Consider the following 16,863-nt stretch of genomic DNA (forward strand, 5'->3'; position numbering starts at 1 on the left):
AGCACTAAATGCCCACAAGAGAAAGCAGGAAAGATCCAAAATTGACACCCTAACATCACAATGAAAAGAACTAGAAAAGCAAGAGCAAACACATTCAAAAGCTAGCAGAAGGCTAGAAATAACTAAAATCAGAGCAGAACTGAAGGAGATAGAGACACAAAAAGCCCTTCAAAAAATTAATGAATCCAGGAGCTGGTTTTTTGAAAAGATCAACAAAATTGATAGACTGCTAGCAAGACTAATAAAGAAGAAAAGAGAGAAGAATCAAACAGATGCAATAAAAAATGAAAAAGGGGATGTCACCACCGATCCCACAGAAATACAATCTACCATCAGAGAATACGACAAACACCTCTATGCAAATAAACTAGAAAATCTAGAAGAAATGGATAAATTCCTCGACAAATACAGCCTCCCAAGACTAAACCAGGAAGAAGTTAAATCTCTGAATAGACCAATAACAGTCTCTGAAATTGTGGCAATAATCAATAGCTTACCAACCAAAAAGAGTCCAGGACCTGATGGATTCACAGCCGAATTCTACCAGAGGTACAAAGAGGAACTGGCACCATTCCTTCTGAAACTATTCCAATCGATAGAAAAAGAGGGAATCCTCCCTAACATATTTATGAGGCCAGCATCGTCCTGATATGAAAGCCTGGCAGAGACATAACCAAAAGAGAATTTCAGACCAATATCCTTGATGAAAATTGATGCAAAAATGCTCAATAAAATACTGGCAAACCGAATCCAGCAGCACATCAAAAAGCTGATACACCATGATCAAGTGGACTTCATCCCTGGGATGCAAGGCAGGTTCAACATACGCAAATCAATAAATGTAATCCAGCATATAAACAGAACCAAAGACAAAAACCACATGATTATCTCAATAGATGCAGAAAAGGCCTTTGACAAAATTCAACAACGCTTCATGCTAAAAACTCTCAACAAATTAGGTATTGATGGGACGTATCTCAAAATAATAAGAGCTATCTATGACAAACCCACAGCCAATATCATACTGAATGGGCAAAAACTGGAAGCATTCCCTTTGAAAACTGGCACAAGACAGGGATGCCCTCTCTCACCACTCCTATTCAACATAGTGCTGGAAGTTCTGGCCAGGGCAATCAGGCAGGAGAAGGAAATAAAGGGTATTCAATTAGGAAAAGAGGAAGTCAAATTGTCCCTGTTTGCAGATGACATGATTGTATATCTAGAAAACCCCATGGTCTCAGCCCAAAATCTCCTTAAGCTGATTAGCAACTTCAGCAAAGTCTCAGGATACAAAATCAATGTACAAAAATCACAAGCATTCTTGTACACCAATCACAGGGAAACAGAGAGCCAAATCATGAGTGAACTCCCATTCACAATTGCTTCAAAGAGAATAAAATACCTAGGAATCCAATTTACAAGGGATGTGAAGGACCTCTTCAAAGAGAACTACAAACCACTGCTCAATGAAATAAAAGAAGATACAAACAAATGGAAGAACATTCCATGCTCATGGGTTGGAAGAATCAATATCGTTAAAATGGCCATACTGCCCAAGGTAATTTATAGATTCAATGCCATCCCTATCAAGCTACCAAAGACTTTCTTCACAGAATTGGAAAAAACTACTTTAAAGTTCATGTGGAACCAAAAAAGAGCCCGCATCGCCAAGTCAATCCTAAGCCAAAAGAACAAAGCTGCAGGCATCACGCTACCTGACTTCAAACTATACTACAAGGCTACAGTAACCAAAACAGCATGGTACTCGTACCACAACAGAGACATAGATCAATGGAACAGAACATAGCCCTCAGAAATAATGCCGCATATCTACAACTATCTGATCTTTGACAAACCTGACAAAAACAAGCAATGGGAAAAGGATTCCCTATTTAATAAATGGTGCTGGGAAAACTGGCTAGCCATAGGTAGAAAGCTGAAACTGGATCCCTTCCTTACACCTTATACAAAAATTAATTGAAGATGGATTAAAGACTTACATGTTAGACCTAAAACCATAAAAACCCTAGAAGAAAACCTAGGCAATACCATTCAGGACATAGGCGTGGGCAAGGACTTCATATGTAAAACACCAAAAGCAATGGCAACAAAAGCCAAAATTGACAAATGGGATCTAATTAAACTAAAGAGCTTCTGCACAGCAAAAGAAACTACCATCAGAGTGAACAGGCAACCTACAGAATGGGAGAAAATTTTTGCAACCTACTCATCTGACAAAGGGCTAATATCCAGAATCTACAATGAACTCAAACAAATTTACAAGAAAAAAACAAACAACCCCATCAAAAAGTGGGCAAAGGACATGAACAGACACTTCTCAAAAGAAGACATTTATGCAGCCAAAAAACACATGCAAAAATGCTCATCATCACTGGCCATCAGAGAAATGCAAATCAAAACCACAATGAGATACCATCTCACACCAGTTAGAATGGCCATCATTAAAGTCAGGAAACAACAGGTGCTGGAGAGGATGTGGAGAAATAGGAACACTTTTACACTGTTGGTGGGACTGTAAACTAGTTCAACCATTGTGGAAGTCAGTGTGGCGATTCCTCAGGGATCTAGAACTAGAAATACCATTAGACCCAGCCATCCTATTACTGGGTATATATCCAAAGGACTATAAATCATGCTGCTATAAAGACACATGCACAGGTATGTTTATTGTGGCACTATGCACAATAGCAAAGACTTGGAACCGACCCAGATGTCCAACAACGACAGACTGGATTAAGAAAATGTGGCACATATACACCATGGAATACTATGCAGCCATAAAAAATGATGAGTTCATGTCCTTTGTAGGGACATGGATGAAACTGGAAAACATTCTCAGTAAACTATCGCAAGGACAAAAAACCAAACACCGCATGTTCTCACTCACAGGTGGGAATTGAACAATGAGAACTCATGGACACAGGAAGGGGAACATCACACTCCGGGGACTGTTGTGGGGTTGGGGGAGTGGGGAGGGACAGCATTAGGAGATATACCTAATGCTAAGTGACGAGTTAATGGGTGCAGCAAACCAACACAGCACATGGATACATATGTAACAAACCTGCACATTGTGCACATGTACCCTAAAACCTAAAGTATAATAATAAAATAAAATAAAAGAAAGAAAAAGAAAAAGAAATGGGCAAGACAAAACCAAAAAAAAAAAAAAAAAAAAAAAAGAAAAGAGAAGGGAGAAAGCTGGATCCATGTGAGGATAGAAATGCTTTTCTCACGCTGTTGCTTTTCCCTATGATTGCCCCTGAAAACGATTCTCTATTTAGAAATAGCCTTTTAGATCCTAGGAAAGATCTAGTCTTTTTTCAATGTTTAATTTCAATTTTTTTTAAATATTTCTTCATAAAATTTTCATTTTATATTTTTAAAGGAATGACTAAAGTTGTAGCTTTACACTTTGAACCATAAGTTATCTCAATTATCTGTGAAATTTATGAGCCATTCCATGGAAGATCATCTATTGAACACATATTTATTGAATACCCAACATTTGCCAGACCCCATACTGGCTGCCAGGAACACAACAGGGAACAAAGCAGACAGAAACCCTGCCTGCCTGATACTGCCACTCTTAGTTTCCTGTATTTATTCTTTAAAAACACTGGCTTATCTAATTCACAATATCTAACAGCTGTCTTAGAAGCCATCATATCCCTCTTAGCTGTTTTGTTTTTGTTGGTGTTAGTTTTAATTAAAATTAGGTGTTATTTTGTTTGTTTGGTGATTGGGTATAGAGGTAATAATAATAATAAAGCAAGAACACTTCTGGAATATATAGGTTAACTATTTTTTTTTTCCAGTTGTCAAGCTGCCGTTAGTATTCTGGCTATTGCTTTTCTCACACTATAGCCAGAATGGCCCACCAGGAGTGAAGTTACGACTCAAGCTCTGCAACCTGAGCAATAGCTTCTTATACTGAACAGGACGACATGAAGCAACAAGCCGGACACTGGATGTGGGCTGCAATGCTCACCCCTGCCTCCAACTGTCAATAATTAATAGCCATACAAAGTCTTGAAGGCCTTCAGTGACAGTCTCCTTTCTAGTACGATGCAAGTAATACATATAACAATAGCAAACCCTTGTTTATCATATGCTAATTATTGTTTATATATATATTTAATTTACAACAATGCCATATAAAGTGGGTACAGATGGGGAAACTGAGACACAGAGAGTAAGTGGAAAAACCAAGATTTGACCAAGCAGTCTGGATCCAAAGTCAGCTTTCTTCGTATAACCTTATCAATCAAGAAGATTTTCATAATTTTATAAAATCAGTGTGTACAGGACAGAGAACAGGGGATTGCTTGGGTTTTAGACTTCTCCACTATCACTTACTAACTCTGTTAACCTTAATCACTTGACCTCTTTGGATCTCAGTTTCCACATTTTACTTTATTTTGTATTTTATTTTTTGAGACAGAGTCTTGCTCTTGTTGCCCAGGCTGGAGTGCAATGGCGCCATCTTGGCTCACTGCAACGTCCGCCTCCCAGGTTCAAGCAATTCTTCTGCCTCAGCCTCCCCAGTAGCTGGGATTACAGGCGCATGCCACCATGCCTGGCTAATTTTTTTGTATTTTTAGTAGAGACATGGTTTCGTCATGTTGGCCAGGCTAGTCTTGAACTCCTGACCTCAAGTGATCCACCCACCTCGGCCTCCCACAGTGCTGGAATTATAGGTGTGAGCCACCACACCTGGCCTAGTTTCCACATTTTAAAATTGAAGGTGTTAGTCACTTCCAGCCTTTAATACTCTTGAGCTTGTGGATCTTACATTTCAAGATGCCCTTAAATATCGTTTAATCCGGCAGTGATTTTACCTAGATGATGGAATAATCTGGAGAGCTTTGAAAAGATATAGAATCCAGAGCCTCATCCCAGATCAATTGAAACCAAATTTCCAGGGGTAAGGCCACAGATTATTGTTGTTTAAGTCTACCCAAAGGATTCTGATATGTTTTAGAAGCATTGAATTTGTTCACCTTCTCGCAGTGCTTGTGTCCTCTCCATATCATTTTTTTTCTTAGAAAAAAGTTAAAGATACAAAAAAACAGAGAGGATATGACAATAAACCCATCACCTAGCTTCAACAATTATTGACTCATGACCAATCCTATTTCATTTTTATTCCCACCCACGTCATAGAATTCTTGGCAGGTGATGGTAAACCTGTTTCCCTTAAATACCTCCAAAGTTGGAGGCCTCACTACCTCCTGAGACAGCTGGTATTAGTTAGAGTCCTTTGAACTGAAAATGACAACAAAATAAGCCAACCCAACTCTAGTTTAATTAAGGGAGACCACCCTTTGGAATGATACTAGGGTATTTCATACTCTTCAAGAAAGAGCTGAGTGACAGGGTTGTGGGAGAATAAGAGGATTGTGAGATTCAGGAATATCTGGAATTCAGAACTCAATGCTTTTCTCTCTGTTTTCCATCTCTCTCTCTTCTCCTCTTCTCTCCTCCTCTTCTCTCCTCCTCTTCTCCCCTCCCTTTCTCTCCCCTCCCCTCCACTCTCCTCACTTTCTCCTTTTGATGAGAAACTCTTCTCTAGTTTTGCCTCTTAGAGCTTCAGCCGCAGGCAGCCCGACTGTTCTTCACTCCCAAATCCCAAAATCACAGGGACAGGGCTCTTTGGCCTGACTTGGGTCAGGTGCAATCTACAGTGTATTCCTATAATAGCCATGAGGATGTGGAAAGCTATTCCCCAGAAGCTGGGGTGGAGGAGATAAATGTTCTGGCACCCATCATGTGTCCAATCCATCGTATTTTCAGATCTCACTATTGAAAATGTTTTTCTTGTAGAAGACCAATCCCTCCCTCTGTCAACCTCCACCTCTAGGTTTCTACTCCACTCTGGAAACACACAGACCTTGTCTGTTTCTCTTTTCATGTGATTTGAAAACAACTATGAAATCCCCATTTAATCTTCTCTCCCCTAGGCTAAACAGCCCTGGTTCTTTCAACACTTCCCGGCCTAACATGATTTTGAGCCCCTTCTTTGTCCTGGTCATTCTTGTCTGGATGTGCTCCAGTTTGTCACTTAAAAATTGGCACCCAGACTGAAGGCAATAAATATTCCAGATGTGGATGGGCCTGCAGAGCCAAGAGCAGGACTAAGCAAGCCCCATACACCACACACGTGCACATATACATTGTGGATACAACACTGTGTCAGCAGCACTCCAGCCTGCACTCCTCCTCTGGAGCCTTGAAATTCTCAGCTCAGGCTGGGTTTGCAGTCAGCTAAATCCCAGCTGTCTTCATGGGAATGGCTGTTTATCCAGCGACCCCTCCTTTTCTTCAATCTTTTCCTTGAACTCAAAATATTGAATCCAGGTTTTAAATCTATCTTGTTAATTTGGCCTGATTATTGAAGGCCATCAGAACCTTTTGGAATCTTTATTTTGCTCCCTCAAATATTAGTTGTCTTTCTCAGTTCTGTCAGCTGCAAGTGTGAGAAGCAGGTCTTCTTTGTCTTCAAGTCATTGGTAAATGGTTAAAGAGAAGCAGTCAGAACCCCAGGACACAGGAACATACTGTTAAAGACTTCCTTCTTATTAACGTGACTCCATTAGTCAGCTTCTTTGCTATGATGATTAGTCACTGTACGGAACTACAAGTCCACAATTCCTTATTTACAGTTCTTAAATTTTAAAATAAAAAAAATAAAATTTTAAAATAAAGAAATTAAATTTAAAAACCCTCTCTTCAACAAAATACTAGGAAATCAAGCCCACAGCACATTTAAAGGGTTATATGTGAAGACCAAGTGGGACTTATCCCAGGAATCCAAGAGTGGTTCAACATATGAAAAATAATGTAACACATTACAAAAAAAGAGAACATCTCAATTTTTGCAGAAAAATATTCAACAAAATCCAACACCTTTCCATGATTAAAATCTCTCAGAAAACTAGGAATAGAAGACAACTTTTGAAACATAATAAAGAATGTTTATTTTTTAAAACCCACAGCTAATATCATATTCAATGGTGACAGACTGAAAAACCTCCCTTCTAAGATCAGGATACCTGTTTTAACCAGCATTATTCAGTGTGGTACTGAAAGTTCTAGTCAGACCAACTAGACAAAAAAAGAAATAAAAGATATCCAAACTGGAAAGAAAGAAGTTAAATTATCTTTATTTGCAGATGAGACAATCCTATATATAGAAAAGTCCAAAGGATCTATAAAATAGCTGCTGAAGCTAATAAATTCAACAAAGCTGCAGAATATAATACCAACACATATAAAAAAAAGTTGTTTCTGTATACCAACAATGAACAATCTAAAAAGAACATTAAGAAAATAATTCCATTTATAATAGTGTCAAGAATAAAATATCTAGTATAATTTAACCAAGGAGGAGAAGGGCTTGTGTGCTGAAAATGATGAAACATTGATGAAAGAAAGTAAAGACTTAAATACATGTGAATACATCTACGTTCATGGATTAGAAGATTTAATATCATTAAGATGGCAACACTACCATGTGTTCTACAGATTTACTACAATCCCTATCAAAATTCCAGGAATTTTTGTTTGTTTGTTTCATTGGTTGTTTTTGTTTTTGTTTGCAGCAATGGGAAAGCTGGTCCTCAAATTCATGTAAAATTCCAGGGAGCCCTGAATAGCCAAAACAATCTTTTAAAATGAAGAACAAAGTTGGAAGACTCGCACTTCCCAATTTCAAAATTTATTACAAAGCTATAGTAATCAAAACAGTGTGGTGCTGGCATAAATATAGGCATATAGACAAATGAAATAGAATTAAGAGTCTAGAAATAAACCCATACATCTATGCCAATTAATTTTTGATGATTGCCAATTACAGTCAATGGGGAAGGAATAGTCTTTTCAACAGATGGTACTGGCACCACTGTGATTTCCATGTGCAAAAGAATGAAATTGGACCCCTGTCTCATGCCATATATATAAGTTTACTCAAATGGGATCAACAACATAAATATAAGTACTAAACCCATAAACCTTTCAGAATAAAACCTAAGAGTTAATCTTCATGATTTTGGACTTGACAAAGAATTTTTAGATATGACAGCAAAAGTCAAAATGACAAAGAAAAAATAGATAAATTGGCCTTTATCAAAATTAAAACATTTGTGCATCAAAGGATATTATCAAGAAAGTGAAATGATAAACTACAGAATGGGAGAAAATATTTGCAAGTCATACATATGATAAGGGTCTAGTCTCTAGAATATACAAAAACTCTTACAACTCAACAAAAACAAAAAGCCAATTAAAAAATGGGCAAAGGATTTGAATAAACATTTTTGAAAGAAGATATACAAATGGCCAAGAAGCATTAGTCATTAGAGAAATGCAAAGGAAAACCACAATGAGATACCACTTCACACCCACTAGGATGGCAATAATAAATTTTAAAAAAAACCACATAAATAACAGGTGTTGGTGAGGATACATACCTTTTGCCCCCACACATGCATAAGACCCCCCCATTATCAACATTCCCTCCAGAGTGGTACATTTGTTATGATTGATTGTTATGATTGAACACATGACACAACATAACCAAAATCCTTAGCTTACATAGGGTTCATTCTTGGTGTTATGCATTCTTTGGGTTTGGGCAAATGTATGGTAACATGTATCTGCCATTATAATATCATCCAGAGCATTTTCACTACCCTAAAATCCTCTGTGCTCTGCTTATTCATGGCTTCTCTTCCTCGCATCCTAACCCCTGACCACTACTAATCTTTTTACTGTCTCCATCGTTTTGTTGTTTCCAGAATGGCACATAGTCGGAATGTCATACAGTATGTAACTTTTTCAGGCTGGCTTCTTTCACTTAGTAATATGCATTTGAGGTTCTGCCATATCTTTTTCTGGCTTAAAAACATATAGCTCATTTCTTTTTATCACTAAATAACATTCAGTTTTTCTGGATGTACCACACTTTATTTATTCATTCACCTACTGAAGGACATCTTGGTTATTTCTAAGTTTTGACAAATAAAGCTACTATAAACACCTGTGTGAAGGTTTTTGTGTGGACATATATGTTCACCTCCTTTGAGTAAATAGCAAGGAGTACAATTGCTAAGTCATATGATAAGAGTATGTTAATTTTGTAATAAACTGCCAATCTTACAAAAATACAAAGGATCATAAGAGACCACTATGAACAATTATACGCCAACAATTTGGATAACTTTGAAGAAATAGATAAATTCCTAGGAGTGCACCACCTGGCAAGACCTAATCATAAAGAAATAAAAACATCTAATATCTAAGCAGACAAATAACATGTAAGGAGAATCAGTGATCAAAAACCTGCCAGCAAAGAAAATCCCCAAATTAATGGTTTCACAGGTGAAGTCTATCAAGAATTTAATGAAGAATTAATGCTAATCTTTCTCAAACTCTTCCAAAAAACTGAAGAGGTGGGAACACTTTCAAGCTAATTTTACAAGGCCAGCATTAAACTTACATCAAAGACAGATTAGGACACTATAAGAAAAGAAAATTATAGGCTGATATCTTTGATGAACATAGATGCAAAAATCCTCAACAAAGTACTAGCCAACTGAATTCAACAGCACATCAGAAAGATTATACACCATGATCAAGTGTGATTTATCCCTGGGATGCGAGTCTGGTTCAACAGATGCAAATCAATATATCTGACATACCACATTAACAGAATGAAGGATAAAAACTGTATGATCATCTCAACATACACAGAAAAAACATTTGATACATTTTGGTATCGTTTTATGAAAAAAATTTCAACAAATTAGGTACAGAAGAAATGTACCTCAACATAATGAAGGTAATATATGATATGGCCATAGCTAACATCATAGTCAACAGTGAGAAGCTAAAAGGACTTCTGCTAAGATCAGGAATAAGACAAGTATGCCCACTCTTGCTACTACTATTCAATATAGTACTGGATGTCCTACCTAGGTCAATCAGTCAAGAAAAAGAAATAAAAGGCATCTAAATTGAAAAGGAAGAAGTTAAATTGTTTCTGTTTGTAGATGACATGATCCTGCGTATAGAAAACCCTAAAGATTCCACCAAAAATTGTTAGAAGTAATAAGCAAATTCAGTAAAATTGTATGATACAAAATTAAGACACAAAAATCAGCTGCATTTCCATACAGTAACAATAAACTACCTTCAAAATAAATTAAGAAAACAATCCCACTTACAATAGTATGGAAAAAATAAAATACTTAGAAATAAATTTAACCAAGTAGGTGAAAGATTTATATACTAAAACCTATAAGACATTGATTAAAGAAATTGAAGAAGATACAAAATAAATGGAAATATATTCTGTGTTCAGGGATTGGAAGAATTAATATTAAAATGTTCACACTACCCAAAGCAATCTACAGATTTATTGAATCCCTATCAAAATTTTGATGACATTTTTCACAGGAATAGATAAAACAATCCTAAAATGCGTATGCAACCACACACACACACCCTGATGAGAAAGAAAAAACTGGAGGCCTCACACTTCCTGATTTTATACTACATTACAAAATTATAGTAATCAAAACTGTATGGTACTGACATTAAAACAGACACATAAACCAATAGAACAGAATAAAGAGCTCAGAAATGAGTCCAGACATATATGGTCAACTAATCTTTACAAGTGCACCAAGCATATACTATGGAGAAAGGACAGTTTCTTCAATAAATAGCACTGGGAAAATTGGATATCCATATCCATAGGTGCAAGAATAAAATTGGATCCTTGTCTGACACCATACAAAAATTAATGCAAAATGGATTAGAGACTTAAATGTAAGATCTGAACCTATCAAATTTCCAGAAGAAAACAAAGGGGAAAATCTTCTTGACATTGGTCTCAGCAGTAAATTTTGGATATGACACCAAAAGCATAGGCAAAAAAAAAAAAAAAAAAGCAAACATAAACAAGGGGGACTACATCAAACTAAAAAGCTTCTGCACACCAAAGGAAACAATCAACAAAATTAAAAGCAACCTGCAATTGGAATAAAATATTTGCAAACCATAAAACTGATAAGGGGTTATGTCCAAGTAGATAAGGAACTCACACAACTCAATAGCAAACAAAAACAAAACAAATAGCCCAATGTGAAAGATGGGCAAAGGATCTGAATAGATATTTTTTCTGAAGACATACATCTAGCCAAAAGGAATATGAAAAGATGCTCAACATCACTAATCAATCAGGAAATCCAAATCAAAATCATAACGAGGCATCACCTCATATGTATTAGGATAGCTATTATGAAAAAGGCTGTAGATAAGTATTGGCAAAAGAATGGAGAAAAGAGAGCAGAGAGCCCTTATACACTGTTAGTGGGAATGTAAATTGGTACTATGGAAAACATTATGGAGATTCCAAGCACTGCCGTATTAATTGCAGTGTTACTCACAATACTCAAGATATGGAAACAACCTAAGTGCTCATCAATGGGTGAATGGGTAAAGAAAGTGTGGTATGTATACACAATAGGATACTAGTCAGTCTTTAAAAAGAAGGAAATTCTGCTATTTGCAACAACATGGATGAACCTGGAGGACATTATGCTAAGTGAAATAGGTCAGACACAGAAAGACAAATACTGTATGATCTCATGTATCTATGAAATCTAAAAAAGTTGAACTTATAGAAGCAGAGAGTGGGCTGGTGGTTGCCAGAAGTTGGAGGTCGGAAAAATGGGGAGATATTGGTCAAAGATTACAAACTTTTGGTTATAAGAGGAATAAGTTCTGAGTATGGAATGTACAGCATTGTGGCTATGGTTAATAACTATATTGTTTACTTGAAATTTGATAAGAGAGCAGATTTTAAGTGTCTTCACCACACACACACACACAGTAACTGTGGGTGGTGATGGATGCAGTAATTGATTGTGGTAATCATACACGATGTATATGGATATCAAATCACCATATTATACAACTTGAATATATATATAATTTTGTATGTCAATTAAATATTTTAAAATTAAAAAAATAGAAACTGTTAAACTGCCTTCCAAAGTGGCTGTATTATGTTGCATTCCCACCAGCAATGAATGAGGGTTTCTGCCCTTCCACATCCTCATCAGCATTTGGTGTCATTGTTCCAGATTTTTGCCATTCTAATAGGTGTGTAATGATATCTTGTTTTAATTTGTATTTCTCTGATGACAAATAATGTGTAGCATCTTTTCATAGGCTTATGTGCCATGTGTATATCTGCGGTTTGTCTTCTCTTTCTCTTGACGTTGTCTTTTGGAGAGAAGTTTTAAGATATTCAATTCTTTCATAGATTGTGCCTTTGGTTTTGTATCTAGAAATCCATCACCATATCCAAGGTCATGTAGGTTTTCTCCTATGTTAACTTCTAGTTTTATAGGTTTGCATTTTACATATAGGGCTATGATCCAAGAGTTACTTTATGTGAAAGGTGTAAGATCTGTTTCTAGATTCATTGTTTTGCATGTGGATGTCCAGTTGTTCCAACATCATTTGTGAAAAGACTCTTTGCTTCATTGTATTGCTTTTGCTCTTTTGTCAAAGACCAGTTGGCTAATTATGTGAGTCTATTTTTGGGATCTCTATTCTGTTCCATTGATTTATTTGTCTATTCTTTTGCCAATACCATGCTGCCTTGATTAGTGTAGCTTTATGGTAAGTCTTGATTAGTGTAACTTTATGGTAAGTCTTACTATCAGCTAGTGTTGGTCCTCTAAATTTTGTTCTTCCCTTTCAATATTGTGTTGTTTGTTCTAGGTCTTTTACCTCTTCATATAAACTTTACAATCGGTTTGTAAATATTCACAAAATAACTTGCTTGGACTTTGATTGGGATTGCATTGGATCTGCAGATCAAATTGGGAAGGCCTCAGATCTTGACAATATTGAGTCTTCCTGTCCATGAACATGGAATAACTTTTCATTTGCTTAGTTCTTTAATTTTGTTCATTGGAGTTATGTAGGTTTTTTCGTATATATCTTAATATATTTTGTTAGATTTATATCTAAGTATTTCATTTTTTAGGGTGCTAATGTAAATGGTATTGTGTTTTTCATTTCAAATTCCACTTGTTTCTTGCTGGCATATAAGAAAGGAATTGACTTTTGTATGTATGTTAACCTTCTATTCTGCAGCTCTACAATAATTGCTTATTAGTTCCAGGATTTTTTTTTTTTTCATTTTTAAGATATGGGATTTCAAAATGTTGCCCAGGCTGAAGTGCAGCGGCTTTTTCCAGATGCAATCATACTGCACTACAGCCGTGAACTCCTGGCCTCAAGTGATCTTTCCACCACGCCCTCTTGAGTAGCTGGGACTACAGACACACACCACCATATTTGACTTTAGTTCTAAGAGTTTTTTGTCAGTCCTTTTGGGTTTTTACATAGACAATCATGCCATCTGTGAATAAAGACAGTTTTATTTTTCCTTCCCTATCTGTATACCTTTCATTTCCTTTTCTTATATCATTGCATTAGCTAGAAATTCCAGTACAATGTTGAAAAGGAATGGTGAGAGAAAAATCCATGCCTTGTTACTGATTTTAGTGAGAAAACTTCAAATTTCTTGCCATTCAGTATGATATTAGCTGTAGGTTTTTGTACCATGCTATTTTCATTATCTTGTGAGCTCTTAACCAGGGCTCCATAACCCCAGTGAATCCCCTGAAACTTAGATTTCTGGGGAGGATAGTTCTATTGCTTACAATAGATTTTCAAATGCCATGTTACTCAAAAAAAGAAAAAAGAATCACATACATTGTAAAATAGAATAACAGAATCTAAATATGCAGAAACTTTAATTACCAAGAATTTTTGGTCTTCATTTTTGGAAGTAATGGCAAATACCAAGTGAACAAATTCATACAAAGTTTTCATTCCAAAAAGCAGCACACCCGACTCTGCTTTTTCACCTTGTGTGCCAGCATCACAGCAGGGAGCATTAGTAAGCACACGTGATTATCAGCTGGAGCATCCTGGAACCCCTGGTTCCAGGTGTTTCAGGCTGAGATTTTGTCATCCAAATAAAACTTAAAATAGTCACATTTTTTAAAAAAAAGAATAAGTGAGGCCAGTATGAACGCTGGTTGCTAAGTCTCCTCTACAAGGTGTAATTGGATATTTATCAATTTCATACTTCTGAGAATCATGGGGAATAGGAGCTGAGGAAAGCTACATTCATAGGAATGTAGACATCCATTTTCAAGGGGTAATGGGATTTACATAGCTTTTGGCTCTAAATATCCCTATTTCAATGTATTTGAATATAGATATTCCCAAGTTTCTTGTGCTGATGAAATGAATGTTCTAGAAGCCTGTTGTATATTCATTGCTTGTCATGAGTGATTGTACCCTCTGGATCTACTAAGATACCTGTGTAGTGAGATTTTGGGCTGAGACAATGGGGTTTTCTAGATATACAATCATGTCATCTGCAAACAGGGACAATTTGACTTCCTCTTTTCCTACTTGAATACCCTTTATTTCCTTCTCCAGCCTGATTGCTCTGGCCAGAACTTCCAGCACTATGTTGAATAGGAGCGGTGAGAGAGGGCATCCCTGTCTTGTGCCAGTTTTCAGAGGGAATGCTTCCAGTTTTTGCCCATTCAGTATGATATTGGCTGTGGGTTTGTTGTAGATAGCTCTTATTATTTTGAGATACGTCCCATCAATACCTAATTTATTGAGAGTTTTTAGCATGAAGGGTTGTTGAATTTTGTCAAAGGCCTTTTCTGCATCTATTGAGATAATCATGTGGTTTTTGTCTTTGGTTCTGTTTATATGCTGGATTACATTTATTGATTTGCGTATGTTGAACCAGCCTTGCATCCCAGGGATGAAGCCCACTTGATCATGGTGTATAAGCTTTTTGATGTGCTGCTGGATTCGGTTTGCCAGTATTTTATTGAGGATTTTTGCATCAATGTTCATCAAGGATATTGGTCTGAAATTCTCTTTTTTGGTTATGTCTCTACCATAAAATGTGTTAGGGAGGATTCCCTCTTTTTCTATCGATTGGAATAGTTTCAGAAGGAATGGTACCAGTTCCTCCTTGTACCTCTGGTAGAATTCAGCTGTGAATCCATCAGGTCCTGGACTCTTTTTGGTTGGTAAGCTATTGATTATTGCCACAATTTCAGGACCTGTTATTGGTCTATTCAGAGATTCAACTTCTTCCTGGTTTAGTCTTGGGAGGGTGTATTTGTCGAGGAATTTATCCATTTCTTCTAGATTTTCTAGTTTATTTGCATAGAGGTGTTTGTAGTATTCTCTGATGGTAGATTGTATTTCTGTGGGATCGGTGGTGATATCCCCTTTTTCGTTTTTTATTGCATCTATTTGATTCTTCTCTCAAAGTCTCAGGATACAAAATTAATGTACAAAAATCACAAGCATTCTTGTACACCAATAACAGACAAACAGAGAGCCAAATCATGAGTGAACTCCCATTCACAATTGCTTCAAAGAGAATAAAATACCTAGGAATCCAACTTACAAGGGATGTGAAGGACCTCTTCAAGGAGAACTACAAACCACTGCTCAATGAAATAAAAGAGGATACAAACAAATGGAAGAACATTCCATGCTCATGGGTTGGAAGAATCAATATCGTGAAAATGGCCATACTGCCCAAGGTAATTTATAGATTCAATGCCATCCCCATCAAGCTACCAATGACTTTCTTCACAGAATTGGAAAAAACTACTTTAAAGTTCATATGGAACCAAAAAAGAGCCCGCATCGCCAAGTCAATCCTAAGCCAAAAGAACAAAGCTGGAGGCATCACGCTACCTGACTTTAAACTATACTACAAGGCTACAGTAATCAAAACAGCATGGTACTGGTACCACCACAGAGACATAGATCAATGGAACAGAACAGAGCCCTCAGAAATGATGCCGCATAGCTACAACTATCTGATCTTTGACAAACCTGACAAAAACAAGAAATGGGGAAAGGATTCCCTATTTAATAAATGGTGCTGGGAAAACTGGCTAGCCATATGTAGAAAGCTGCAACTGGATCCCTTCCTTACACCTTATACAAAAATTAATTCAAGATGGATTAAAGACTTAAATGTTAGACCTAAAACCATTAAAATCCTACAAGAAAACCTAGGCAAGACTTATATGTTAGACCTAAAACCATTAAAATCCTACAAGAAAACCTAGGCAATACCATTCAGGACATAGGCGTGGGCAAGGACTTCATGTCTAAAACACCAAAAGCAATGGCAACAAAAGCCAAAATCGACAAATGGGATCTCATTAAACTAAAGAGCTTCTGCACAGCAAAAGAAACTATCATCAGAGTGAACAGGCAACCTACACAATGGGAGAAAATTTTTGCAACCTACTCATCTGACAAAGGGCTAATATCCAGAATCTACAATGAACTCAAACAAATTTACAAGAAAAAAACAAACAACCCCATCAAAAAGTAGGCAGAGGACATGAACAGACACTTCTCAAAAGAAGACATTTATGCAGCCAAAAAACACATGAAGAAATGCTCCTCATCACTGGCCATCAGAGAAATGCAAATCAAAACCACAGTGAGATACCATCTCACACCAGTTAGAATGGCCACCATTAAAAAATCAGGAAACAACAGGTGCTGGAGAGGATGTGGAGAAATAGGAACACTTTTACACTGTTGGTGGGACTGTAAACTAGTTCAACCATTGTGGAAGTCAGTGTGGCGATTCCTCAGGGATCTAGAACTAGAAATATCATTTGACCCAGCCATCCCATTACTGGGTATATACCCAAAGGACTATAAATCATGCTGCTATAAAGA

This window comes from Symphalangus syndactylus, chromosome 7 (assembly GCF_028878055.3).
Source record: "Symphalangus syndactylus isolate Jambi chromosome 7, NHGRI_mSymSyn1-v2.1_pri, whole genome shotgun sequence".
Classification (NCBI taxonomy): domain Eukaryota; kingdom Metazoa; phylum Chordata; class Mammalia; order Primates; family Hylobatidae; genus Symphalangus; species Symphalangus syndactylus.